Source organism: Lissotriton helveticus, chromosome 10 (genome assembly GCF_964261635.1).
Source record: "Lissotriton helveticus chromosome 10, aLisHel1.1, whole genome shotgun sequence".
In the NCBI taxonomy this organism is placed as follows: domain Eukaryota; kingdom Metazoa; phylum Chordata; class Amphibia; order Caudata; family Salamandridae; genus Lissotriton; species Lissotriton helveticus.
This window is the reverse complement of record NC_136071.1, coordinates 483,259,320-483,275,031: the sequence shown is the minus strand read 5'-3', so window position 1 is coordinate 483,275,031 and position 15,712 is coordinate 483,259,320.

Here is a 15,712-nt window from a genome sequence, read left to right as displayed (position 1 = left end):
CTGTGGTCCCACACTTTCAGAAGAAGATGCGGACAAAAAGTGGAACAGGTAATGAATAATGAGAAGAAGATGGCATGCAGTGGACATCAATGGCTGTCTGGCTCTGATGAAAGCAATTGCTGTGTGTTTGTTGTGCATGAAATGAATCATATGTCTTCTGTTAATATTTAATCTTTTACACACTAAATGTAACTCAAGTCTACTCTGCTTTTTTTTACCTTGTTTAATTCAAATTGTACTTCAACTGCAGGGGCCACTACGTTGCATTTTCCAATATGCAAAATGTCCTTGCACTTACTGTTTGCGAATATACCATGATGATTGAGTAAATATTATATCTTTTTTCTTTACAGTCACTCACTGGGATGGATGGATCATCAGTGTCAGTTTAGGGAAGAACTATGGCCAATTCGTCAGTGTCAAACAGGTAAACCAGTCTACAACAACGACTACAGCAGAACTACATATCTGTCTAGTCGTGGTATGGAGTGGTCGAGGCAGTGTAGTGTTGTTATGCCAGGCAGATTACAGAGTACAGCAGTTCATGTAAAATTGTGGCTATGTGGCTTGCTGCATACAATTAGATATGCTTTGTCTGTCTGTGTCAAAGAGCCTAGGTATGCTACATCAGGTTGCTTCACTCAGTGGTGCCTGCCATGACCGTCTGCATGGCCCCACCGCAAGCATGGCCCAAAAATCTGTTACGCTCAAAGGTTTGCAAATTTTCGGCAATTTCGCGAGATTCTCGGATTGTGAATTTGCCGCCGAAAAACAGTAAATTTCGCGAGCGGAACGGATTTTTGTTTTTGGCCCATGCTTATGGCAGGGCCATGCAGACGGTCAAGGCAGGCATCACTGAGTGAAGCAACCTGGTGTAGCATACCTACGCTCTTTGACACATACAGACAAAGCATATCTAGGGTTTAGGGTTCAGTGAGGTTTACTAGGGTTTTTGGGTTTAATGAATAATTTGGTAGGGTTCCCGGAGTCTAGGGCTCAGGGCCCGATGCAGGCTCGTTCATAATGATGTTGGCAAGGTTTTAGGGGGGTTGGCGTTTTTTCAGAATTGGCCAAATTGTGGCCTTTTTTGGTGTTTTGCGGGACGGGTTGGGGGACTGGGAGCACTGCTGGGAAGGTCTAATTTTGATTGCAAGTGGTTTGAAGAAAGTCCATGGTGGAAAAGGGGGGTTAGGGCCTAGCTGCAGAGCACGTTTGGAGCGATTTATAGGTAGGCCTCGCTGAGGATAGCACTCCTGCGTGTTTTTGGAAGGCTGTTTGGGGGTGTTCTCCATTTCTGGGGGTGGGTTGAGGGGTCTGGGAGCACTGCTAGGAAGGTCTAAGTTTGATTGCAAGTGGTTTGAAGAAAATCCATGGTAGAAAAGGGGGATTAGGGCCTAGCTGCAGAGCACGTTTGGAGCGATTTTCAGGTAGGCCTCTAGATTTTCTAAGTGTGGCATTTTCCATTGTTGATTCTGGCCTGTTTGGGGGTGTTCTACTTTTTTGGTGGGTTGAGGGGTCTGAGGGCACTGCAGGGAAGGTCTAATATTGGATGCAAGTGGTTTGGAGAAAATCCATGGTGAAAAAGGTTTTCTTTTTTAGCTCACTTGCGTGTTTTTGGGGGGCTGTTTGGGGGGTTCTAGGTTTTTGGGGGTGGGTTGGGGGCTGGGAGCACTGCTGGGAAGGTCTAATTTTGATCGCAAGTGGTTTGAAGAAAATCCATGGTGGAAAAGGGGGGTTAGGACCTAGCTGCAGAGCGCGTTTGAAGCGATTTTCAGGTGAGCCTCTAGATTTTCTAAGTGTGGCATTTTCCATTTTTGCTTTTGGCCTGTTTGGGGGTGTTCTACTTTTTTGGGGGTGGGTTGAGGGGCTTGGTGGCACTGCTGGGAAGGTCTAATATTGGATGCAAGTGGGTTGGAGAAAATCCATGGTGAAAAAGGTTTTCTTTTTTAGCTCACATGTGTGTTTTTGGGGGGCTAATTGGGGGGGGTTCTAGGTTTTTGGGGGTGGGTTGGGGGGCTGGGAGCACTGCTGGGGGTTAGGGCCTTGCTGCAGAGCGCGTTTGGAGCGATTTTCAGGTAGGCCTCTGTAGATTTTCGAAGTGTGGCATTTTCCATTTTTGCTTTTTGCCTGTTAGGGGGTGTTCTAATTTTTTGGGGGTGGGTTGAGGGGTCTGGGGGAACTGCTGGGAAGGTCTAATATTGGATGCAAGTGGTTAGAAGAAAATCCATGGTGGAAAAGGGGGGTTAGGGCCTAGCTGCAGAGCGCATTTGGAGCGATTTTCAGGTAGGCCCCTGTAGATTTTCTAAGTGTGGCATTTTCCATTTTTGCTTTTTGCCTGTTTGGGGGTGTTCTAGTATTTGGGGGTGGGTTGAAGGGTCTGGGGGCACTGCTGAGAAGGTCTAATTTTGATTGCAAGTGGTTTGAAGAAAATCCATGGTGGAAAAGGGGGGTAGGGCCTAACTGCAGAGCGCGTTTGGAGCGATTTTTAGGTAGCCTCTAGATTTTCTAAGTGTGGCATTTTCCATTTTTGCTTTTGGCCTGTTTGGGGGTGTTCTACTTTTTTGGGGGTGGGTTGAGGGGTCTTGGGGCACTGCTGGGGAGGTCTAATATTCGCTGCAAGTGTTTTGGAGAAAATCCAAGGTGAAAAAGTTTTTCTTTTTTAGCTCACTTGCGTGTTTTTGGGGGGCTGTTTGGGGGGTTCTAGGTTTTTGGGGGTGGGTTGGGGGCTGGGAGCACTGCTGGGAAGGTCTAATTTTGATTGCAAGTGGTTTGAAGAAAATCCATGGTGGAAAAGGGGGTTAGGGCCTAGCTGCAGAGCGCGTTTGGAGCGATTTTCAGGTAGCCTCTAGATTTTCTACGTGTGGCATTTTCCATTTTTGCTTTTGGCCTGTTTGGGGGTGTTCTACTTTTTTGGGGGTGGGTTGAGGGGCTTGGTGGCACTGCTGGGAAGGTCTAATATTGGATGCAAGTGGGTTGGAGAAAATCCATGGTGAAAAAGGTTTTCTTTTTTAGCTCACATGTGTGTTTTTGGGGGGCTAATTGGGGGGTTCTAGGTTTTTGGGGGTGGGTTGGGGGGCTGGGAGCACTGCTGGGAAGATCTAATTTTGATTGCAAGCGGTTCGACGAAAATCCATGGTGGAAAAGGGGGGTTAGGGCCTAGCTGCAGAGCGCGTTTGGAGCGATTTTCAGGTAGGCCTCTGTAGATTTTCGAAGTGTGGCATTTTCCATTTTTGCTTTTTGCCTGTTAGGGGGTGTTCTAATTTTTTGGGGGTGGGTTGAGGGGTCTGGGGGAACTGCTGGGAAGGTCTAATATTGGATGCAAGTGGTTAGAAGAAAATCCATGGTGGAAAAGGGGGGTTAGGGCCTAGCTGCAGAGCGCATTTGGAGCGATTTTCAGGTAGGCCCCTGTAGATTTTCTAAGTGTGGCATTTTCCATTTTTGCTTTTTGCCTGTTTGGGGGTGTTCTAGTATTTGGGGGTGGGTTGAAGGGTCTGGGGGCACTGCTGAGAAGGTCTAATTTTGATCGCAAGTGGTTTGAAGAAAATCCATGTTGGAAAAGGGGGGTTAGGGCCTAACTGCAGAGCGCGTTTGGAGCGATTTTCAGGTAGCCTCTAGATTTTCTAAGTGTGGCATTTTCCATTTTTGCTTTTGGCCTGTTTGGGGGTGTTCTACTTTTTTGGGGGTGGGTTGAGGGGTCTTGGGGCACTGCTGGGAAGGTCTAATATTCGCTGCAAGTGTTTTGGAGAAAATCCAAGGTGAAAAAGTTTTTCTTTTTTAGCTCACTTGCGTGTTTTTGGGGGGCTGTTTGGGGGGTCCTAGGTTTTTGGGGGTGGGTTGGGGGCTGGGAGCACTGCTGGGAAGGTCTAATTTTGATTGCAAGTGGTTTGAAGAAAATCCATGGTGGAAAAGGGGGTTAGGGCCTAGCTGCAGAGCGCGTTTGGAGCAATTTAAAGGTAGGCCTCGCTGAGGATAGCACTCCTGTGTGTTTTTGGGGGGCTGTTTGGGGGTATTCTCCATTTCTGGGGGTGGGTTGAGGGGTCTGGGAGCACTGCTGGGAAGGTCTAAGTTTGATTGCAAGTGGTTTGAAGAAAATCCATGGTGGAAAAGGGGGGTTAGTGCCTAGCTGCAGAGCGCGTTTGGAGCGATTTTCAGGTAGCCTCTAGATTTTCTAAGTATGGCATTTTCCATTTTTGCTTTTGGCCTGTTTGGGGGTGTTCTACTTTTTTGGGGGTGGGTTGAAGGGTCTGGGGGCACTGCTGAGAAGGTCTAATTTTGATTGCAAGTGGTTTGAAGAAAATCCATGGTGGAAAAGGGGGGTTAGGGCCTAACTGCAGAGCGCGTTTGGAGCGATTTTCAGGTAGCCTCTAGATTTTCTAAGTGTGGCATTTTCCATTTTTGCTTTTGGCCTGTTTGGGGGTGTTCTACCTTTTTGGGGGTGGGTTGAGGGACTTGGTGGCACTGCTGGGAAGGTCTAATATTGGATGCAAGTGGGTTGGAGAAAATCCATGGTGAAAAAGGTTTTCTTTTTTAGCTCACATGTGTGTTTTTGGGGGGCTAATTGGGGGGGTTATAGGTTTTTGGGGGTGGGTTGGGGGGCTGGGAGCACTGTTGGGAAGATCTCATTTTGATTGCAAGCGGTTCGACGAAAATCCATGGTGGAAAAGGGGGGTTAGGGCCTAGCTGCAGAGCGCGTTTGGAGCAATTTAAAGGTAGGCCTTGCTGAGGATAGCACTCCTGTGTGTTTTTGGGGGGCTGTTTGGGGGTATTCTCCATTTCTGGGGGTGGGTTGAGGGGTCTGGGAGCACTGCTGGGAAGGTCTAAGTTTGATTGCAAGTGGTTTGAAGAAAATCCATGGTGGAAAAGGGGGGTTAGAGCCTAGCTGCAGAGCGCGTTTGGAGCGATTTTCAGGTAGCCTCTAGATTTTCTAAGTATGGCATTTTCCATTTTTGCTTTTGGCCTGTTTGGGGGTGTTCTACTTTTTTGGGGGTGGGTTGAAGGGTCTGGGGGCACTGCTGAGAAGGTCTAATTTTGATTGCAAGTGGTTTGAAGAAAATCCATGGTGGAAAAGGGGGTTAGGGCCTAGCTGCAGAGCGCGTTTGGAGCAATTTAAAGGTAGGCCTTGCTGAGGATAGCACTCCTGTGTGTTTTTGGGGGGCTGTTTGGGGGTATTCTCCATTTCTGGGGGTGGGTTGAGGGGTCTGGGAGCACTGCTGGGAAGGTCTAAGTTTGATTGCAAGTGGTTTGAAGAAAATCCATGGTGGAAAAGGGGGGTTAGAGCCTAGCTGCAGAGCGCGTTTGGAGCGATTTTCAGGTAGCCTCTAGATTTTCTAAGTATGGCATTTTCCATTTTTGCTTTTGGCCTGTTTGGGGGTGTTCTACTTTTTTGGGGGTGGGTTGAAGGGTCTGGGGGCACTGCTGAGAAGGTCTAATTTTGATTGCAAGTGGTTTGAAGAAAATCCATGGTGGAAAAGGGGGGTTAGGGCCTAACTGCAGAGCGCGTTTGGAGCGATTTTCAGGTAGCCTCTAGATTTTCTAAGTGTGGCATTTTCCATTTTTGCTTTTGGCCTGTTTGGGGGTGTTCTACCTTTTTGGGGGTGGGTTGAGGGGCTTGGTGGCACTGCTGGGAAGGTCTAATATTGGATGCAAGTGGGTTGGAGAAAATCCATGGTGAAAAAGGTTTTCTTTTTTAGCTCACATGTGTGTTTTTGGGGGGCTAATTGGGGGGGTTCTAGGTTTTTGGGGGTGGGTTGGGGGGCTGGGAGCACTGTTGGGAAGATCTAATTTTGATTGCAAGCGGTTCGACGAAAATCCATGGTGGAAAAGGGGGGTTAGGGCCTAGCTGCAGAGCGCGTTTGGAGCGATTTTCAGGTAGGCCTCTGTAGATTTTCGAAGTGTGGCATTTTCCATTTTTGCTTTTTGCCTGTTAGGGCGTGTTCTAATTTTTTGGGGGTGGGTTGAGGGGTCTGGGGGAACTGCTGGGAAGGTCTAATATTGGATGCAAGTGGTTAGAAGAAAATCCATGGTGGAAAAGGGGGGTTAGGGCCTAGCTGCAGAGCGCATTTGGAGCGATTTTCAGGTAGGCCCCTGTAGATTTTCTAAGTGTGGCATTTTCCATTTTTGCTTTTTGCCTGTTTGGGGGTGTTCTAGTATTTGGGGGTGGGTTGAAGGGTCTGGGGGCACTGCTGAGAAGGTCTAATTTTGATCGCAAGTGGTTTGAAGAAAATCCATGGTGGAAAAGAGGGGTTAGGGCCTAACTGCAGAGCGCGTTTGGAGCGATTTTCAGGTAGCCTCTAGATTTTCTAAGTGTGGCATTTTCCATTTTTGCTTTTGGCCTGTTTGGGGGTGTTCTACTTTTTTGGGGGTGGGTTGAGGGGTCTTGGGGCACTGCTGGGAAGGTCTAATATTCGCTGCAAGTGTTTTGGAGAAAATCCAAGGTGAAAAAGTTTTTCTTTTTTAGCTCACTTGCGTGTTTTTGGGGGGCTGTTTGGGGGGTTCTAGGTTTTTGGGGGTGGGTTGGGGGCTGGGAGCACTGCTGGGAAGGTCTAATTTTGATTGCAAGTGGTTTGAAGAAAATCCATGGTGGAAAAGGGGGTTAGGGCCTAGCTGCAGAGCGCGTTTGGAGCAATTTAAAGGTAGGCCTCGCTGAGGATAGCACTCCTGTGTGTTTTTGGGGGACTGTTTGGGGGTATTCTCCATTTCTGGGGGTGGGTTGAGGGGTCTGGGAGCATGCTGGGAAGGTCTAAGTTTGATTGCAAGTGGTTTGAAGAAAATCCATGGTGGAAAAGGGGGGTTAGGGCCTAGCTGCAGAGCGCGTTTGGAGCGATTTTCAGGTAGCCTCTAGATTTTCTAAGTATGGCATTTTCCATTTTTGCTTTTGGCCTGTTTGGGGGTGTTCTACTTTTTTGGGGGTGGGTTGAAGGGTCTGGGGGCACTGCTGAGAAGGTCTAATTTTGATCGCAAGTGGTTTGAAGAAAATCCATGGTGGAAAAGGGGGGTTAGGGCCTAACTGCAGAGCGCGTTTGGAGCGATTTTCAGGTAGCCTCTAGATTTTCTAAGTGTGGCATTTTCCATTTTTGCTTTTGGCCTGTTTGGGGGTGTTCTACTTTTTTGGGGGTGGGTTGAGGGGTCTTGGGGCACTGCTGGGAAGGTCTAATATTCGCTGCAAGTGTTTTGGAGAAAATCCAAGGTGAAAACGTTTTTCTTTTTTAGCTCACTTGCGTGTTTTTGGGGGGCTGTTTGGGGGTTCTAGGTTTTTGGGGGTGGGTTGGGGGCTGGGAGCACTGCTGGGAAGGTCTAATTTTGATTGCAAGTGGTTTGAAGAAAATCCATGGTGGAAAAGGGGGTTAGGGCCTAGCTGCAGAGCGCGTTTGGAGCAATTTAAAGGTAGGCCTCGCTGAGGATAGCACTCCTGTGTGTCTTTGGGGGGCTGTTTGGGGGTGTTCTCCATTTCTGGGGGTGGGTTGAGGGGTCTGGGAGCACTGCTGGGAAGGTCTAAGTTTGATTGCAAGTGGTTTGAAGAAAATCCATGGTGGAAAAGGGGGGTTAGGGCCTAGCTGCAGAGCGCGTTTGGAGCGATTTTCAGGTAGGCCTCTAGATTTTCTAAGTGTGGCATTTTCCATTGTTGCTTTTGGCCTGTTTGGGGGTGGTCTACTTTTTTTGGGGGGGTTGAGGGGGCTGGGGGCACTGCTGGGAAGGTCTAATATTGGATGCAAGTGGTTTGGAGAAAATCCATGGTGAAAAAGTTTTTCTTTTTTAGCTCATTTGCGTGTTTTTGGGGAGACTGTTTGGTTTTTTTTAGGTTTTTGGGGGTGGTTTGGGGGGACTGGGAGCACTGCTGGGAAGGTCTAATTTTGATCGCAAGTGGTTTGAAGAAAATCCATGGTGGAAAAGGGGGGTTAGGGCCTAGCTGCAGAGCACGTTTGGAGCGATTTTCAGGTAGGCCTTTAGATTTTCTAAGTGTGGCATTTTCTATTTTTGCTTTTGGCCTGTTTGGGGGTGTTCTACTTTTTTGGGGGTGGGTTGAGGGGTCTGGGGGCACTGCTGGGAAGGTGTAATATTGGATGCAAGTGGTTTGGAGAAAATCCAGGGTGAAAAAGGTCTTCTTTTTTAGCAAACTACGTGTTTTTGGGGGATTCTAGGTTTTTGGGGGTGGGTTGGGGGCTGGGAGCACTTCTGGGAAGGTCTAATTTTGATTGCAAGTGGTTCGACAAAAATCCTTGGTGGAAAAGGGGGTTAGGGCCTAGCTTCAGAGCACGGTTGGAGCGATTTAAAGGTAGGCCTCGCTGAGGATAGCACTCCTGCGTGTTTTTTGGGGGCTGTTTGGGGCTGTTCTCCATTTCTGGGGGTGGGTTGAGGGGTCTGGGAGCACTGTTGGGAAGGTCTAAGTTTGATTACAAGTGGTTTGAAGAAAATCCAGGGTGGAAAAGGGGGTTAGGGCCTAGCTGCAGAGCGCGTTTGAAGCGATTTTCAGGTAAGCCTCTAGATTTTCTAAGTGTGGCATTTTCCATTTTGGCTTTTGGCCTGTTTGGGGGTGTTCTACTTTTTTGGGGGTGGGTTGAGGGGTCTGGGGGACTCCTGGGAAGGTCTAATATTAGATGCAAGTTGTTTGGAGAAAATCCATGGTGAAAAAGGTTTTCTTTTATAGCTCACTTGTGTGTTTTTGAGGGGGCTGTTTGGGGGGGTTCTAGGTTTTTGGGGGTGGGTTGGGGGGCTTGGAGCACTGCTGGGAAGGTCTAATTAAGATCGCAAGTGGTTTGAATAAAATCCATGGTGGAAAAGGGGGGTTAGGGCCTAGCTGCAGAGCACGTTTGGAGCGATTTTCAGGTAGGCCTCTAGATTTTCCAAGTGTGACATTTTCCATTTTTGCTTTTGGCCTGTTTGGGGGGTGTTCTACTTTTTTGGGGGTGGGTTGAAGGGTCTGGGGGCACTGCTGGGAAGGTCTAATATTGGATGCAAGTGGTTTGGAGAAAATCCAGGGTGAAAAAGGTTTTCTATTTTAGCTCACTTGCGTGTTTTTGGGGGGATTTTTGGGGGTTCTAGGTTTTTGGGGGTGGGTTGGGGGGCTGGGAGCACTGCTGGGAAGGTCCTATTTTGATTGTAAGCGGTTCAACAAAAATCCATGGTGGAAAAGGGGGGTTAGGGTCTAGCTGCAGAGCGCGTTTGGAGCGATTTTCAGGTAGGCCTCTAGATTTTCTAAGTGTGGCATTTTCCATTGTTGCTTTTGGCCTGTTTGGGGGTGTTCTACTTTTTTGGGGGTGGGTTGAGGGGTCTGGGGGCACTGCTGGGAAGGTCTAATATTAGATGCAAGTGGTTTGGAGAAAATCCATGGTGAAAACGTTTTTCTTTTTTAGCTCACTTGCGTGTTTTTGGGGGGCTGTTTGGGGGGTTCTAGGTTTTTGGGGGTAGGTTGGGGGGGCTGGGAGCACTGCTGGGAAGGTCTAATTTTGATTGCAAGTGGTTTGAAGAAAATCCAAGGTGGAAAAGGGGGATTAGGGCCTCGCTGCCGAGAGCGTTTCGAGCGATTTTCAGGTAGGCCTCTGTAGATTTTCTAAGCGTGGCATTTTCCATTTTTGCTTTTGGCCTGTTTGGGGGTGTTCTACTTTTTTGGGGGTGGGTTGAGGGGTCTGGAGGCACTGCTGGGAAGGTCTAACTTTGTTCTAAAATCGCAGTTTACACTTTACACCTAGCTTGAGGGGAAAGATCCGCAAATTTCACCCACACTTTTTTATCCTTGAACAGGAGACTCGGAGTACGCACTTTCAAAATGATGCTTGTATGTATTGTAATACTGTTGACTCGGAAACTGAAAGTGTTATTTTGCACTACACCGCGTACCGTATATTTTTTTCTCCGTGGTGTTTTAATATCACTTCCTGTTTTTCCATCAACAATTACAGGCCGGCTTTTAAGGATGAACTCAGGCTTACCATTAGCGAGCCGCAATTCAGCATCCACCAGGCAGGCAGTGGACAAGGTGTCTTCTGGTCCCCAACATTGATCGAGGGAGCGTCATATGGAATGGAGGAGTACCGCGAAAAAGAGGAATGGCTGGATGCATGCAACTTCCCAAATTCAACAGGACAACTACAACAACATACAGTTACAGTATCCATCTTCATTTCTACTTATCTTTTAAGTAATGTTATTGCTTTGAACTTCTATGAGTGTGACTCTGTGCATTTGTTTGCTCTCTGCTTCAATTCATCCCTCCAGCCATTGTATACTTTTTTCTTTGCTATTTTTTTAACTAATTTAATGTACTAAGTGGTTCTTCTCTCTCAGAGCAGATAAGCAAGTGAAATTGCGTAATTACTGCAGCCCTGTACTGTCACATTGTTTCTTCATAGTTAATACATTGTAGAAAGTACTACTCACTTTTCAGTAACCTATCCATTTAGCAAAAAACTTCATGCATGCAGTAGTGCATGCACTTCCTTTATGTCCCTTAAAAGATTTATGGATAGCTTCGTATCGAAAGATTTGTTTATCTTCATTTGTTGTTTCTCCATGCTGTGTTTTCTTTTCTCCTCTCTCCACAAAACTTTCCCCACAAACCCCATTCCCATCCAAGTTTCAAACCCTAACCCTCCTCCCCCGGGCTGTGTAGTTTTCCTTGAGGTCTGAGTAAATTACAACAATAATTCCACAGACTTTCTGTGAGGATAAGGTGCAAGCAACCTCCTTAAATCATTTTTAAGGCAGCTAGATGAATCCTAGGATATTGTAATTCTAGTTAAAAAAACACAATGAGTATTTTAAAATAAATTTTGAATTTCATGCCCACCATCGATTGGATCCATCGTCAACATCATCCTCCTACATGTCAAGAAGACTTGTTGTTATGCTGCTGTGTCACTGTTCTTGTTGTAGCCATAATCATCCATGCAATTCTTTTTTCCCCATACTTATCTTCAGCATTGCTTAGGCTACTGTTCCTTCTAATACTCCTCTCAGGCCACTCAATGTCTCATTTTTTACTTTGTTTGTCATATGCTGCTACTGCTAGTGTGGTACCACTCCTACTAACACCACAACAACGGAATTTCGGTCCGGGATGGCGTAATCGCCATTTGCCATGCAGCCAGCGCTGTGCCTAGGTCTATTCTCAAACACGAATCACATGTAAGATAAGCATTTTGGGGAGGTAGAATAATGGGCTAGGACTCGGAGGAGAGACTGACAGTAGTACTAGTAGAGTACTAGTAGGCCAATTCAATTCACTAACTCTGTTAGTGGCACTTTTGAACATTTTTTGATGTTTTAGATAATTCATGCTGGTAAGTTTCTGGAAACCAAATGTGCCGTAACCCCCGCACACCACCCCACAAAATAACATCAACGCGTACACTATGTTGAAGTATGTAAAATAAATAATTACATATTTACCCTAACAAAAATAAACCAGTCCCACCCCCCTAACCCAAACAATTGTCCATTTCAAATAGTCCTCTGAAAAGTCCCAAATAATCCCTAACTCCCGATTCCCACCCCCCCAACAGTCTTTAAAAAAGGGGCAAGGGACACAGTCACTTCCGGCGCTGTATGGACAGGCGGTCTCGCCACGCTTCGTTGCGGAGGTCCCGGAGCTGTTTCTCAAGATTGTCCACCTTGCGCTCCAGGTAGTCCACTCTTAGGCGTAGGCGGTGCATGCGTGCCATCCAGGCTCTGGGGGGGGCAGCTGCTGGTGTTCTTGCAGCTGAGCGGCGGCGAAGGCTGTCCAAGCACGGCGCCGTGCTGGAGGCTGCTGGCTGGTGGACACGGGGGCAGTGCTGCAGGAGGTTGTTGATGTTGACGCCCCCTCCTCCAATTCCCGAGCCCACAATAGGCGATATTCCACACAAATGGCCTCCAGTTTGCGGGCCCTGGCCAGGACAGCCATCTTCTGTCTGGTGAGCTTTTTAGGAGCATCTATATGAAGAAAGAAAGAGAAATAATGTAACCAATACTCTTTACAATAACACAAAATAATTCAACAGAAAGTTGTCTCACAGTAACACTAGCAATTTGCAAGCACAGTATAACAATTTGGCATGTATCTTTCCGCCGTCTTTGTAGGCCTGTAACAGTGGGAGTTTCAGGAATTCTACTACCAGGCAGCACTATGGACTCAATACATAGTCAGAGAGTACACCAGTATTCTTCTTTTTTTCTCTAGTTTTGCAAAAGAAATTACTTGTACGTGAACTTGTGTTAGCCGACATAATGCCAGCTCAGTCAGCTTGCACCCAAGAAAAAGAGACACAAGCCATGATGACGCAGACTTGCATGCGTTACCCTACGCAGTACATGCAGGTGGGGATAGGGAAGCTCTTACTTTTGTATAGGGGTGGCACTGGCCATACTCGGTTGCATCAAGGGCTACTGCTCAATGTAATTTATATTTCGCACTGTCCCCCCCCCCCCCTGGGATTTCAGTAGTACACAAGGAAAATGAAGATTATTCATTTCTGATCATGTATCCAGCTGATCACATGATCTCTTTGCTTATATGATGAATGACTTTAGGTGCTTTGTTGTGATAGATTGAGTTAACAACAGCGATTGTCCACCCATGATTAACACAGCAGAAAGAAAATTATGAACATAGGGAGTGAGTGTGGTAACCATAATTGCCGGAGGAAGGGACTTGACTTGATATAATTGTCAACTATACAATACATACACAATATATGCTGTGCTTGCAAAGCAAACTACTGTACTGTTACTTTAGGCAAGGGAGAGTTTCTGAACAATCACAACTTGTAGTATTTGGATTTCCTCTGCTTTGCTACTCTGGCACGGACATGCTGTTCGAACAAAGTAACACTCTTCATGCACTGAGCGTCTGCTCTACATACACTTCTGCTATGTATGAGGAAGAAGATACCATCCAGCCTTCCAAAGTAAACGTCTATCATTCTTCTTAATCTCTCAACTGTAACAACTTTACTTTTTCTCAACAACCAAATAACACCCTTTTCATTATATTTGGTAAACCACCGTCTTGACTTGCATTTGAGTTTCACCCAAATGATATATTGCAATGAACACCACAGATGAATTTTCTGATTCACCCACACAGGCAGTAATTTTTTCTTTCTCCTCCAACCATCCTTGCTTCAAGCAGCCATGCATCTGATTCCTTCCTATCAGCCACCTCTGCCTGCATTCAAAAACACGTATAATTCTTTACAGTCATAAATGTTACGACTCGCTCGTCCTTCCATTGACCCTAAGTTCTTTCCCTTTTCGTTCATCACATCCCTCAAGTTCATCTGATATGACTTGGCTTCTCGATAAAAGTTTCCCAGCTGATTTGAAGTCAAATAGAGGGGGCCATTGCTTACTCGAGAACTACCACTGCTAATGCTATTGCTAAGTTAAGGGTGACTGTCTTCTCCGTGATTGGCTAAAATGTACTTCTAAATCAGTAACTGTTCTTAACAGTACAGTGTACTTGTAGTAGTGTACTGTCTACTGTACAGTACATCACACACTCCTTTGCGAGCCTACTCTAAAATGTCAATAAGTAAGGAGTATTATAATAACTAACCACCGTCCGCCACTGCTGAGCCATCCCCCTCAGCTCCTCCTGATGGCACTTGGGGCGCCGCTGCATCCGCCGCTTGAGTGGACCCCTCCGCGCTGCTCTCCCTGGCTCTGGTGGTGGCAAGTGCTGCATCCGATGTTGTGACACCTAGAAAAAACATGTCATATTTTTAGATGCCATACACCACCCCCTACTTCGTCTCGTAATGGAAGAGAAAATGTTAAACAATTTTTAATTATTGGGACTGAAAAGAAGTCACGGTTTTGGGGAGGGTGTTAACTTATATGCTTAGCCATAACATGCAACTCTTTTTGGCACAACTGATGAATGCTTGCTCTTTAACGTGCAACATTTTTATAATTACAGACAGAACCAACTACTCCTCATCACCACCAGGAGGACTTGAAGTTCCAACAAGGTGAGGGCTCCCGAGTCCCGCACAGTTACTTCTGACTGAGGTCTGAGAAAAGTCGAACTGCACCTATCATCAACAATGTCCTATTTCTCTTGTCCATACTTCTGTATGTGCAGAATAGTCCCTGAAACACTAGCGGTATGGCATGTGCTACTATCAAATCAAAAAGCTAACTACTAGCTTATTCTTGGTGGACATTGACATTTTGTTGTTGGAAATTGTCAAAGCACTAACATTAAGAAGACTGGAATAGACAGCAAGGGCAACCCAGAGGACTGCACTGAGTGCCTCTAGAGCTACTGCTGGATCAGAGTTTTGTTTAACACCGTTTGCAGACTGGACAAGCTTAGCTACCTACACAGACCGACTCATAAATAATAGTAAATAGTAGTAGCACAGAGAGTGATGGTAGAGAGGCAGGATAAGAATGTAGAAACAGTCTACAAGAAGATCAAAGACTATTTTGTAAAAAATAGAATTAGGAAACAGTTTGGAATGAATAGGAGCTGTAAAAGTTAGGGAAGTATAATTATATTAACAACAGAACAACTTAATGGGGCCAGCAGAAGAGCCTGCAGAGGACCGTTCCTGCCCACTCTGTTCCGCCAGAGTCTGGGGTGTTGCTGTCTTCTTGCCCCTGGGAGGTGCTGATGATCATGAAATAAACACAAACATGGATGATTGTTGTTTGGAAATATTTGATTTCTTTGACCACAATCTAAAATTATCTCGGGGAAACAAATTAGCAACAATTGCACTACATGTATTGACCTACCTGATCTGGTCAACTAGGAGGATACTAGTACAGTATTGCTGGATTCGCAGACCGTCTACTTGGAAAGTTATGTAAATCACTAACTAAACCAACAACAAAAAGGTTCTACTACAACTGCCAGCACTCAGCAGCACGCGACGTGACAGACACAGTCTGTCATCATGATTGCAGACCACTAAAAATGTCCTACTACTAATAACAAGTCATAATATACTAAACCTATCAATCTATCACTATCTCTTCTTCTTAGTGGCAGCAGGAGTACAAAGGAAGGACTAGACTTGAGTCTCTAGTCTCTCTACATATTCATATTCAGGCCACATGAGCACAAAGTTGCAAACAAGTAAGCATAGTAGCAACGCCACTGAGGAGGCGAGCACCTGCAAACACAGAAGCTATTTAAACATTATTTTACCTGCAATGTAATCGAATAGGCAGCATTCTTGCTCTTTGGGAAAAACATATATTAGCAATATAACACAGAGCAGAAGAAAACAAAGTAGTTATTAAATAGCTACTCACCAAGGCCAGGGATCTCCATGCCTAGCAGGTGGAGCAGGTCCTGCTCCGGTCGAGGATGTCGGCCCACCGGTGCGTCGCTTGGTCATAGGTGAGCCGGACCCCCGACTCCCTCCGCATGGCCCGGCATCCCACCGCTGGCGACGCTCCCGGAGGCCATACCCTTGACCGGGCCTGCTCCCTGCTGCCACGGTCTTAGGGAGGTGGAGCAGAACAAAAAATATAAGAGCGGCCACCTCCACCGCGGCAAAAATCTCCCTGGCCACTACTTGCTCCCCCCTCAATCGCCTGCATGGTAGCCGGGTGCGGGGTGCGGGACCCTTCACCTTGCTCCTCCTGGTTCCCTTTGCCATGGTCCTGGACAGCTGAGGAAAAAAATAGGAAAGAATAGGGAAAATGTAAAGAAAAGAAAAGAGTTTAAAAAAGTAGCTTTAAAAGTAACCAAAAGTAGAAAAAAACACAAAATATAGATGTA